The sequence below is a fragment of the Lactuca virosa genome, chromosome 6 (genome assembly GCF_052849685.1).
Source record: "Lactuca virosa cultivar CGN04683 chromosome 6, Lactuca_virosa_CGN04683_v6, whole genome shotgun sequence".
Taxonomy (NCBI): domain Eukaryota; kingdom Viridiplantae; phylum Streptophyta; class Magnoliopsida; order Asterales; family Asteraceae; genus Lactuca; species Lactuca virosa.
This window is the reverse complement of record NC_136431.1, coordinates 249,531,902-249,543,289: the sequence shown is the minus strand read 5'-3', so window position 1 is coordinate 249,543,289 and position 11,388 is coordinate 249,531,902. Positions and strand designations below refer to the sequence as shown.

The 11,388-nt window shown below is 34.3% G+C and overlaps 1 non-coding gene across 1 annotated transcript; it reads right to left on the bottom strand.

Annotated features, from left to right (window-relative positions):
- Positions 1-10,774: 10,774 nt before the first annotated feature.
- On the bottom strand, positions 10,775-10,881 carry LOC145122878 (small nucleolar RNA R71). Its single transcript, XR_013714778.1, has one exon. It is a non-coding gene; the product is annotated as a small nucleolar RNA R71 (small nucleolar RNA).
- Positions 10,882-11,388: the final 507 nt, after the last annotated feature.

Below are 11,388 nucleotides of genomic sequence, written 5' to 3'. Positions count from 1 at the left end.
GAGAGAGTAAAAGCAGTAACAACTGATATGAACAAAATCAACGCGATAAATAAACATTAAAAAACCCTGAAACCATGCTCGAGGTGCTTGCTTGAGACCATAAAAGACCTATGAATCAAGAAAACATGATCAGGTCAGGATGGATCCATAAACCCAGGAGGTTGTTTCATATACAGGGTTTCCTACAAATAGCCATGATGAAAAGCATTCTTTACATATTATTGTCAAATAGGCCATGAGTGCATGATAGTTATGCCAAGAACCGAGTGAATGGTGGCAATTTTGACCACAAGACTGAAAGTCTCATCATAGTCTATACCGAGTCATTGACGTCGACCATTAGCAACTATTTGAGCTTTATATCGCCATAAGGATCTATCTTCATTAAGCTTCTTCTTAACCAACCAAATATAATTTATGATATTAGCAATAGGTGGGCAAGGTACAAGAACCCAAGTATTCTTAGAGATAAGGGCAGTATATTCTTCAATCATCACATTTAACCAGTTAGGATCTTTAATTATATGTAGATAATTTTTAGGGATAGTAGATTCAGAGTCCACATGAAGATTAAGTTTTTGAATAGGATTAAAAATTCCTCGTTTAACAGGACTAAGCATAGGATGTTGATATGTAGGCTTAGTAACGGTTAGAGAAGAAACCAGAGAAGGAACCGGATGCGATGCATGGGAGGAGTTGACAGGAGTAAATGGGTTGAGCGAGTGATGTGGGCTCATAGATGGGTTGGAGAAAGAGCTAGGGGAGCTCGGACAAGTAAGGTTTCTGAGAAAGGAAGGATCGACAAATGAGGAGGAAGTGGAAGAGGTAGTCTCGAGAGGAGATCCACCCTTGAGATCAATAGTGATACTGTGCATGGGAGGAGTAAAAGAGAGAGTTAAGGAAACATGCTCGAGAAACGAATAGGAAGGAGAGATATTAAGAGTCATGGATCCGAAGGGAAAAACCATTTTGTGAAAAAACAACACGATGGAATATGATTATTTGATTTTTGTCAAGATTGAGGCATCGAGACCCTTTGTGATTGCTGAGATATCTAAGAAAAATGCAAGGCATGGATTGTAGTGATAGTTTATGGAATAACTGCAATAAAGTCCTTACATATTGGCCTCATAATCGATTTAGTCCTTATATCTTTTTTTTATTCAATTAAGTCCCAAAAGCCGGTAATCGTATTCAATTTAACCCTTTTACCCGGTCAACAGGTCATCTAACTTTCAAAAATTACATTTTTGGCCTAGAATTCAAAACTTATTACTAATTTGGTCCAAAATTTACACTTTTGGCCTAGCTTTTAAATTTTATTACAATTTTGGTCCCAAATTCACCATTTTGGCCCAAATTTTAGCATTTTGTTATAAATTCATCCTAACTTTAGTTTTTTTTACAACTTTTTTTTCTCAAAATTTTGTTTCTAATATGTTTTTCCTTTATAAAATCATATTTATACAAAAAAAAACATATTTTCAAAAAAAAATCTTATATTTTCTATATAAAAACTTTTTATATACGAAATATCTATTTATAAAAATAGGTATTTATTAAGTACATAAATATATACAAATATTATTTTATGAAAAAAAATGTAAACAAACACCTATTTTCATGGTGTGTATATATATATATATATATATATATATATATATATATATATATATATATATATATATATATATATATATATATATATATATATATATATATATATATATGCACACAAATACGTGTGTATCCATATTTTTTTTATAAAATCATGTTTGTATACATTTCTTCTATAACAACGTGTTTGAATAATTTTTTATATAATACGTGTTTGTATAAATTTTATATATAAACGTGTTTGAATACAAATGCATTTATTATAATATAGGTGTTTATAAATATATATATATATATATATATATATATATATATATATATATATATATATATGTTTTTACAAAATAAATGTATACGTTTACTATGCAATAAGTGTTTCTATACAATTTTTTTTTGTAAAATACATATTTGTATATATTTTTTATAAAAATGGATTTGTATATATTTATATACTTAATAAATACATATTTTTATAAATAGGTAGTTCGTATATAAAAATGTTTTTTTAAAAAAAGTTTTTATATAGAAAATATAAAATTTTTTATGTGAAAATATATTTTTTTTTGTATAAATATGATTTTATAAAGAAAAAACATTATCAAAACAAAATTTGAGAAAAAAAGTTGCAAAAAAAAACTAAAGTTAGGATGAATTCATAACAAAATTTTAAATTTTGGGCAAAAAGGGTAAATTTTGGATCAAATTTGTAATAAAATTTAAAATCTGGGCCAAAAGTGTAAGTATTGGACCAAATTTGAAAAAAAAAAAATCAGGTCCATAAATGTAATTTTTGGAAGTTGGTTGACCTGTTGACTAGGTAAAAGGGTTAAATTGATTACGATTACCGGTTTTTAGGACTTAATTGTATAAAAAAAACCTAAGGACTTAATTGCAGTTTTCCCATAGTTTATTGGATGGGTCAATATGAGGAAAAAAAGGCACCCAAAAACATGAAGGTGATTGAAGCTGGGTTGTTATTGAAAAAGTTTGTGAAATGGCATGTGTGACATCCCTTATTTTTTAGAACAAAAAAAAAACTTATTTTTTCTTTACGCATTAAAAAATCCATAACATCTTTACTTGTGGAAAATCCCTATATAATAAAATATTTTGTGGAAATTGTTTCGCTTTATTAAAAAAATATCTTTGAATAAAGATGTTATTTCAAGATACAAAAATCTAAGGATGTCATAATAAATATACATCATAGTTACAGTATAAAGACCTACAGTCCTGAACACGATTTCGGGTCTTCTCTTTAATCACTCAGCATCCTATTCAAGTCTCCAGCAATCTTAATACCTCTAGTTGTGATGGGTAGGGTTTTCAATCCCACAATATTATTATGATAATAATTTATAATTATCAAACCTGCAAAACCAAATGTTAGCAAACAATATCATATAACCTAGACATATTATAATGCAATCTACCCTTAGTTACCCGTTCCATCGATCCTCGCATAGCGATCATATAACATTGATCCTATGAGATCTATCCTGAGGGATTACTATAAAAAACAACGAGTTGACTATACTGCTTCAGGTATTCCTTGGCAGTAGGCGTTACTCAATAAACACAACCATGAGGGGAATATAATACTCGAATGAACACATAATCGTTTTGCATCAATATGATTCATTAACACCACAAGCTAGTTAAGTCATGGGTGGTCATCTATACTCTGCTAGATGACTCAGACATGGCTGCTGATGGTCTTATACTGACTCACTCTTTCCAACTGTCTAAAACAGACATACCATTTATGGCTATCTAAAAGGATGAGAGGGATGCTAGTATAGTACTTCAGTACGCTCCCGTACCCCACTAAATCATCAGTATCATCAAATAGAGTTCTACTGCCTGTTCCCATCTCACACATACCCTTAGTATGATGCTACCCAATATCCAAACTTAATTGAACTAATCATCCTTGTTTAAGTCTTAGGGTATAACTAAACAAGATTACATTATAGGTAATCAACACAAATCTCCCGCCAATGTAATATCTTTAAAATACAGGGTATAACTAATAGTCTTCCAACTTAACTCGAACTAAATTTTTTTCATAAGTCTTATTTCATCACTAGGCAAGACTATACCGCTTATAATCAACTTTCCAAAATTGTTTTCTTGTTTATACCATACTATAGCAATACAATATAGGACTACACTTTTATCCAATATAATGGAATCTACAAATCCTTTATACGTCTTAGTTTAAAACTAAACAAGACTATAATCCCTGAAATCAATTCCCAATACTAACCATATTCAGACAAAACTATCATCATTCAATGCATATATCTAACTCAAAATATCAAGTATTTAATATGTATTAATCTTTTTAAGTAATAAGACTTTCCTTAAGATTATCATGTAATAATACATAATTAACCATATCAGTTAACACATAATTAACCATATCTGCTTCACACAGTATATCTTATCAAATATACGTTTAACAAATATTCTAGATAATAAGCAATTAATTCACCAACAAACTTTCAACGGATAATTAATACTTTTCAATAAATACTTTGTATTAAAAATCATGTTCTTGAAAGTAGCCATGCACTCACCTGATATAGGTGGAAGACTCACGGTAAAGTAAGCTCTTTGACTGAAACTTCAGATTTCCCTTTAAAATAACCTAAATACGAATATTACTAAGCCTTAGTGTTCATTCGTATTGTTTGGAAAATCCACTTGAAACACCTCACTGATCTATCCTTGTCATCATTCTTGTAAGTAGATTGGTCAGTAGTTTTACTAGTATTACTAATAAATCTTATTTATAAGTTCATAATAACGATTATAAAGATAAATATAAGTTATACTTAAACCACGGTAAGGATAACTCAACTTACATGTTGTGTGACGAAAAACCGGACATTACGCTGGCAAAACTTTGAAAACTGGAAGCTTTATTTTTTGGGGATCTCTTGCACTCCAGAGCATGGCTACTAACACCTAAGAACTACTAGAGTCGGGCCTCGGGAAAGTTTGAGAGAGATTTGAAGAGTTTTGAGCAACAAATAAGCAAGAAAACAGAAGTATTTATAGCCAATCAAAAGGGGGGGGGGTTGCCACACGTGGTGACATGGAAGCCTCTCCTTAAGCCAAGTGTCATTCATCTGGCAGAAGGCGTGGGGGATAATGGTTCAACCAGATCATGTCACGTGCCGTGATCTCGACGGTCCGAATTTATTAATTTTCTAAAATTCATAATATTTTCATACAATCTCCATTTTCGATGGTCTTTATATCCATGCGTAGTTACCAACGATTACTTCAACTTTCACTTAGACTTTGTCATCTAATTTTCAATTTATTTTTTGTTTTACGGCCTACGAAGGTTTAGACTATAAATAAAGTTGTGAAATCCATAACTTATTCATAAGAGCTCTGTTTTCAACATTCTTTATATCGTCAGTCTTATATTGAAGAGTAATACAACATTCATGTAGATTGTTTTGGCTAACAATCAACCGATTTTCATTTTTATTCGACTTTCATTTAAATAACTTTGGCTAAAAAGTAACTCATCTCCGGTTCACGTTTTATGACGCACATTGCTTTATCGGTATGAACGTGAAACTTAGATAAATCATAACTTCCTCATATGAAGTCAGATTTGGGCGTTCTATATATCCACGATATCATAGTCACGACTACTACAACTTTCATTAAGAAAATTTCTCCTAAATAATCTTTTATTTTTTAATGTTATTTTATCTCAAATTTATAAATTTTATAATAATGTTTTACACAGCTATTATAAGCCTATAATATTTTTCCATAAAACATGTACACAATATATAAATATCATTTATATAACTCACATCACGTACAAAGGTTTCTTATTTATTTATGATTATCCTATTTGAGAATTTAACTATTCGATAAGACGAAAATTTATAATCTATAATCCTTAAAATGTTTAGTCCGAAATTGCAGACCTTACAGCGTGTCATTATTTAGAGTAGTTGTAGGTAAAATATTAAGTAAATGCCCAGCCACATGAAGAGCTTCAACCCAATAGGTGGGAGGAAGACGTGGATGGAAAATAAGGGTACATATATCATTATTAAACGAGCGAAGCATGCGTTTGGATTTGCCATTTTTTGGGACGTGTAAGGACACGAAAACACATTTGGATGCCATTTTGGTCACATAATTGATGAAACTTACGATTATCATATTTACCCCCATTTTCATATTGAATAGATTTGATATCCAGTTTAAATTGTTCATTGAAAAAGTAACAAAAATGAACAAATTTATCAATTACATCAGACTTGGCTCGTAAAGGATTCACCCATACATAATGAGAAAAATCATCAAAAAATATGACAAAAACCTTAATGTCACTAGTACTTTCAATGGGAGATGTCCAAACATCAGAATGTACAAGTTCAAAGGGAAACATAGAAATAGTATAGGATAAGCTAAAAGACAACTTAATATGTTTGCCCAATTGATATGCATGACATAAACTAGAGTCTTTATTAGACGAACATGAAATAAACTTATTGAAAATTAAGCATTGGAAGACATGATGGTCGGGGTGACCAAGATGCTGATACCAAAGAGACAGAGAACAAAAAATGAAGGCTTGAGGAGATGGTTTCATGACAGGATAGAGATCCTCAGTGTTGTCACATCGCAATATATTTTTTTTGGTTTGAAGATCCTTCACAGAAAAACGAAAACGGCCAAATTCAATCGAACAAATATTTTCACTAACAAAACGTCGAACATATATAAGTTTTTAACGATTGAAGGCATGATCAATACATTTTTAATATGTAATGGTCGAAAAGGATTAGATTGCGGAAGAGTGGAATGTCTCATTTTGGTCACAGTTAGTAATAAGGAAGTCATACCACATATAACCATATAAAATTTCGATATTGAAATATTTATTCATATAAATTATGCATTATCTTAGTATTTGTTGCTACATTTGTGCTTAATTTAGGAAAAAAGGTGCTTAATATGTTTAAATTATGTTTTGTAGCAACGAAGACATGCTCGGGATTAAAAGGAAGAAAAATGAGGAGCTCGAAGCAGGAAAAATTTGATCGATTGAATTAAAGTCGAAAAATATGGATTATGAAGTTCCTACGACGTGTATATTTACCTGCCACACTGTAGAGAGGTGCTTTTATGTGATCTGGAGACTGACTTGGGGAATAAACGATTTAAGTAGGCGTCGTGGCGTTCAAATTTATTCTCCACGGTGTGGGAGACAATTTTTGGAAACTATTGATACTCTGTGATTGCTCGTTGCCCTAACTTATGCATGAAGTTTTTGCCGAAATTTGAAGACTAAATATATTCCTTGCAGGATTTAGAGACCAGAATTTGACTAGAACTTGGTTTTGAAGATATCTAAGGCAATCATTACTTCTATACACTTTGTTTGCTTTGTTTCATCATATCTTGCAAAGAAGGTTTTATTTTTACCTGTTTGTTTGCAGTAGTTATGGGCTAAAAATCCTAACTTTCGTTTACAGTAAATGATCCTAGTTTATATGTGTTGATTTAAAGGATTATGGATTTGTATTAGTTACTTATTCATTATGTATGTTTGATAAAGAACCTATTGTGTTAATACAATCAACTTTTCTATTTATTGCTGAGTTTTATTAGGATTATATGAACTATCAATCTTTATATACTTGAATCTTATGATTTTGTGACTCATGAAATTATAGGACTAGTGTTTTGATTGAAAACCTAGGGTTAAATAGATAAGTTGGTAAATTAATGTGGTAGTTAATATATGATCAAAATTCATATATAGAATTGGTGTTTATTATAACTAAATGTCAATCATTGTTTCAAGTCTTGCATAATTCAAACTCAATATTGGTTTGTTTGATCATTTGTCCACTAGATCACTGAATAAATAATCTCATTAAATCAAAGGATTAGAACTTTAAACATAATTCTAGTCACTTTAGGAATTAGTAAGCAACGAAACATAAGTCCATTGGACTATCTATAAAATCAACCATAGATACTAGGTGAATCGTATCTAAACGAAGGTCTTTTTAAAATCTTGTCTTAAAAACCGTTTTTTAACAAGCTTAATAATCTACTTTATTACGACTAATATAATTCAATACGTATCGATGGAAGGCAAACGGGCAACAAGCTGCGCCGCTAGCCCTTTCTGGATAGCAAAACTAATTCTTTTGAAAACAACGTTTGTGGATCTAGGAGATATAACATTAGAATGGATGACCCATTGGACTCTATTGAGGAGCTCCACCGCCTCTGGTGCGAGAAAACAAAATGTATCAAATGCAAAAGGTACAAACACATGTTGATTTTCTATTCATGCATTCTCGTGCTTTGCCATTTCGCACACAACAGCTTTCAAAGCGGCATGCCCTAGCTGTGAAACCCCCACTCCTTAAACCGACGAGAGGAGAGACCCCAGTAACATCCACACACGCGTGCTTCCCTCCTACCCATCCAAAGACCAAAATGTCAGCTGGTCTAAGTGTGGATCTTCCATTCTGCGGGTTCGTCAAAAAGTTCACCGGCGCTTCTTTCTTCGCAGAAATACCACCACGCCGACAATCATCAAAGAGAACATTCCTAACCACATCATGTCTATACTTGAAACCAGGGAGCTCTCTACAATGCACCACATGTTCCCCAAAGGTATCGAAACATGCCTTGCGGCGAACTGGGCATATCTCGTCAATTGGGAATAGAGGAATCATGAGGCAGTAACGAAGGATAGTTCGGTACTCCACAGGAGACATATGATGGCCAAGGCCATCAATAGGGATAGTTAGCAGAAAATCCTGAGCATGAGGTGCCCGAAGGCACTCAAAGACTGCTTTCTCTCTAATAGTCATGTTGAAGTCGACTTCCATATCTTTGACGATTTTGCTAAAAAGGGAACACGCCAATGCTTTTTGGGATTTAGGGGGGCGGTGTCCTTATTACTGAAACCGCTACAGTCGAATCCCGAAATCGTATCGCGAAGACGAGTCATAGCACATAGGTAATCAGAGTCCATACCACATATGTCATTGTCACGTAAGATGTGGTCTTGTAAAGCCCAAGATTGGGCCCTCGAGTCTACAAATGCGTAGGAGGAAACCTCGTATGCCGAGTACAAACCCAAACCACCAAAACGAATAGGTAAGGAAGCCAACGTCACTGAATGTCTCCAAAAAAGGGCCACCACATACCACCGTATCCTCGATAGACCTGCGTAATCCTTTGTCAAAGAACAAAGTTTCCTCTTTTATGTGCTCTGGATGGCATGTCCTTAAACCAAAGAAAAGTTTTGCAATGCACATACATGATCGAAGCAAAATGAGCCCACTCTACGGGTCACATAGTTGTGGAAGAAGGCTCATCCAATCAACAGCATTGATCGCTCTCTTCATGGCCAGCCATCTAATAAACCCTGCATCTCTACTAACAGCCTCCCCAAGGAGCTTCACCCCCAAAGAAGGTCTCCCTATATCCGTTGGGAATAAATCGTCACAAAGCTTCCTACCATCACAGGAGGGCCAAAAAATCTCCATTTTCTTGATGTTAAACTCAAGACCCAAGCCTGGACCATTCAACCGAATAATGTTCAACACTCTAGCCACCTCCTCTGAATCCCCAATGATAGTCCCATTATCTAGATACCAAGCATGGAGAAGGAGCTTACAATTGTCTCTAATCTTGTGCACAAGCGGGTGCAAAACGAGGGCAAAAAGAAAAGGGCCCAAGGGGTTTCCTTGTTCCACCCCAGTGGCAGACCATATATGTTGGTCTCCGATATAAAGTCTTGCTGCTTGCCCGTACAAGAAGTTCACCCACAAAGAAATAGAAGGGAACATCCTCTTAACCTCGTGGTGCAATGATGATCTATCCACCATGTTAAAGGCATTCAATAAATCCACAATCAACATTACAAGAGACCCATCAGCATGGTGTTCACTCAACACCCTGTTGGCACTGTGTAACACAACCTCAGCACCCCCGGACACACCAACCCCGAACTGAAAATCATTAATTTGCTTTTGTTAATTTCTTTTAAGTAATTTGGACTTGCAAAACCATAACCCCCCCCCCCCCCATTATTTGGTTATTTTAATTAGTTAACATTAGTCGATATTTTAGTTGTTAATCATTCATGTTCCCTGTGTTTGATCCCCAACTTACCTGAACTGTCCTATTACTCGATTAGGCGCACCGCATATTGCGTGTTAGCTAGCCTAGATTTGTTTGGTTTATAAATAAAGAACTAGTACATAAATTACATATCAAGTTTTTGGCGCCCTTGTCGGGGAACAATGTTATTATAGTTAATTTTCTCCGTTATTTGTTATCGACCCGTTTTGTGGAATTCATTCCATAAAAAGTTAATTTTTTTGTTTAATTAATTTTCTATTTCAGTTTTCTATTTTTTGCAGCAGCCATGTCATGGACCTGACTGTCTAGCCGTGGACACTGTTCAGAGAATTTTTATTTTGTTTATCGTTTTTGTTCTTTTTATGTGTTTGTTTTATGTTCTTTTTGTAGTTAGTATATGACTAGATCATCTTCATCTAGTATAGTACCTGGGTTGAAGGATCCCAAGTCAAATTTCCTCAAAAGCAATAAAAAAGAGAAGGACGAAAAAGACGAGTCAATGAAAGTAGTGATTTCTCATTTCAAAAGGAAACCAGATGAGAACGAGATCGGATACCAGCCCGAAACTGAATCATAAGATAAAAGTAAAAAAGAAATCAAAATCGAAGAAGAGATGGCCAACATCTCGGAGATGACCATGGAGGAGTACAACCGACACATGTGAGATGACAACGGTCCCGGTCTCGTGCCTCCCAAAATTACAGCCGCCACCAACTTCGAGCTTAAGGGGCACACACTCTCCATGCTCAACGAAATCCCAATCTTTGTGAAAGATCAGGAAGATGCGTACACACACATTGATGAAGTGTTGGAGATTGCAAACTACTTCAACATTCCTAATGTGACAAAAGATGTGGTAATGTTGTGACTACTCCCGGTAACTCTCAAGGATGCGGCGAAAAATTGGCTCAAGTCACTACCACCCGGGGCTATCACTACATGGGAAAATTTACGGACTGATTTCATTCAACAAGTTAGTCCACCTTCAAATGTTTATAAATTGAAGAAGAACACTGCGAACTTCGAACAACACGATGGAGAGTCTTTGTACGAAGCTTAGGATAGGTACAAGGGGATGATACAAAATTTCCCTCAACACAATCTAATGTAAAATAAGAGATATCAATCTTCTATATTGTTATCAACTTTACCACAAGACAACTTCTTAACCCCTAAGGACCCATGACAAAGAAGGACCCGCCGACTAACAAGGTGCTCATCGAAGAATTCGCCAATCATTTGAGGGAATATCACAACCCCATCGAAGATGTTATAAGGAGAAAGAGAAGTGTAGATGGGGAAAATGATAATATCGCTTCGGTTCTTGAAAAGCTCGACATTATGGATCTTTGAATTACGAAGATGAGTCAATCAACCCATGTGATTCAAGTGGGTTTTGATAATTGTGGCAGACCACGTTTGGCCAAAGATTGCGACTTAGATGAGCATGGGAATCGGAAGGCGCAAGCTTGTTATTCAAGTGGGGACAAGTATGATGAAATTTGGAGGAAGCCAAATCAGAAACGGAAGCCATACGACGAGTACAATATGGAAAAACAGGAGAAGTATAGGAAACAAGGTTGTGGGTTTTATCAAAAAGAGCAACCGGAA